The sequence below is a fragment of the Pongo abelii genome, chromosome 11, assembly GCF_028885655.2.
Source record: "Pongo abelii isolate AG06213 chromosome 11, NHGRI_mPonAbe1-v2.0_pri, whole genome shotgun sequence".
Classification (NCBI taxonomy): Eukaryota; Metazoa; Chordata; class Mammalia; order Primates; family Hominidae; genus Pongo; species Pongo abelii.
The window spans coordinates 106,926,295-106,928,766 of NC_071996.2; the positions used below are offsets into that span (position 1 = coordinate 106,926,295).

Genomic DNA, 2,472 nt, shown 5'->3' on the forward strand with positions numbered 1-2,472 from the left:
TAGCTGGGCGTGGTGGCGGGTGCCTGTAGTCCCAGCTACTCTGGAGGCTGAGGCAGGAGAATGGCGTGAACCTGGGAGGCGGAGCTTGCAGTGAGCTGAGATTGCGCCACTGCACTCCAGCCTGGGCGACAGAGCGAGACTCCATCTCAAAAAAAAAAAATAATAATAATAATAAATAAATAAATAAACAGCACAAGTTGAGAAAAGGTTTAATCTCCAAACCTATTAGACTGGATGAGGTAAGATCAGTATCGGCCACCTTGCAGCATTACAGGAGGTCTCATTCCCATTGGAGGTCGAGGACGCCCACACTGGTAAGGGGGCACTGTTGGCGGTCCCTGCCCATATGGGGGGATAGCACCAGGAAGGTATCCTGGCATGCCTCAGTGATGACCACCATACTGACCATGAGGCAGCACTGGGGGTCTCACTCCTTGTTGCTGTGGGATGCCTGGCTATGGTGGCATCATACCTCCAATTGGTCCAACTGGTGGATTACCGATGGGGGCCTCTCCTTGCAGAGGAAGATTATGTTGATCTCTAGGTAACTGTGCCCTTCTCTCTTCCAGATGTATACCCTCATCTGGATGGATCAACTTACTGGTTGCATTGGTTGTTATAAGTGTAGCAGGCTTACTTGTTATTGAAGCTGCTGGTTTAGCTGCAGTACTATTTGTTGTACTAGTGGTTGAATCTGTAGACTGTGTATATAAGCAGAGAATATAGGCTTTGGGGGTGCTGTAGTTGTTTCAGGGGTACTATTTAAGGGTTTGAAATCTGTACCAACAGGTCCTTGGACAGCTGCCTGAGCATGTCCAGCACTGGAGAAAAGAGGCTTCATAACTGGAGGCTGTGGAGCAGGTACAGTTGCTGTTGGTGCAGGTGGTCTGTTAAGAATACCTGGCGCTGAAACAGCCTGTGTTTGGGTCACTGGAGGAATTCTAGGATGTGGAATGGGGGTGGGGGAGTGGAGGGGATACTTGGTGACATTCCAGGCATCAGAGGTGGTATTCCTGGTCCAGGTGGTATATTCCACCCATTGGCATCATTATGTTTTCACCGCAAAATGACTGGGTGCATTTTCTTTGATGAAGCAATCCAGGTGGCATGGCTGGCATAACTGGTGGCATTCCTGGCATCAGAGGAGGAATACCTGGCATTAATGGAGTTATGCCTAGAGGCATTCCTGGTGCTCCTGGTACTAGCAGCAGTCCTGGCTGTGCCACTGGAGGAATATAACCTTGTTGAAGTTGAACAGGTTGTGGTTGAAATGAAGTTGAGCCGGCAGAGTCGTCGTCATCATATTCATCAGAATCATCTTGTTCCTTCTTTTTTTGACTTTCTTGTGTTTTCTGTTCAAGAAGTCGTCGTCCTTCATCCATGCCTTTTTCTGGAATACCTTCCATACCATATATTTCCAATTCTATGTCTGTTATCCCAGGTATTGCATTTGGTACAGCATCTATTATTTCTTCATGCACCTGCATGCAATGAATAGCTAAGCCAGGTCCTGGATACAATTTCTTGTGACATATATGACATTTAAAATGCTTTGCTTTTTGGTGCTGTATAAGGATCTTCCCATCACCAAAATCTCTATTACAATACCGGCACCACGGCTTCAGCTGCTTCCTCTTCTTGCCCCATAACTGCGCTCTACCAACAAAGTAAAAGGGAGGAGAAAAGAAGCAGGAGAAACAAGGCAAAAAATCACTCACGTTCCCAACCAAATGGTTACCACTGCGTCCCACAGGAAGCAGACACAAAATGCTATATTATAAATATATACTTATAAGTATATTTATGAGTGTTTATAAGTATTATAAGTATATTATAAATATACTTTATTTATTTATTTGAGATGGAGTCTTGCTCTGTTGCACAGGCTGGAGTGCAGTGGCCTGATCTCAGCTCACTGCAACCTCCATCTCCTAGGTTCAGCACTTCTCCTGCCTCAGCCTTCCGAGTAGCTGGGACCACAGACGCATGCCACCACGCTCGGCTAATTTTTGTATTTTTAGTAGAGACAGGGTTTCACCATGTCGGCCAGGCTGGTCTCGAACTCCTGACCTCATGATCCACCCGCCTCAGCCTCCTAAAATTCTGGGATTACAGTTGTGAGCCACCACGTCTGGCCTATATTTATAATATTATGTATTTTATATATAACTGATTATATATAAATATAAAAATTATATAATTATATATTAAAATATAATTTCTATAAAAATTATGTTATAAATATATATGATTTTTATATATTATATATAATCAGTTATATAGTATATATAATTTGTATATATATAGACAGAGAAAGAGAGAAAGAGAGAGAGAAAGAGAAAGAAAAAGAGAAAGAGAAAGAGAGAGATAGGATAAGGGATTTATTAGGGGAACTTGGCTCCATTACAAGTCCAATGATAGACCATTTGCAAGCTGGAGAACCAGGGAAGCCAATAGCATGACTTAATCCAA

General features: G+C 43.4%; 1 pseudogene; it reads right to left on the bottom strand.

The window, feature by feature from the left end:
* Nucleotides 1-209: 209 nt before the first annotated feature.
* LOC100449232 (BUB3-interacting and GLEBS motif-containing protein ZNF207-like) lies at nucleotides 210-1,643 on the bottom strand (annotated as a pseudogene).
* Nucleotides 1,644-2,472: the final 829 nt, after the last annotated feature.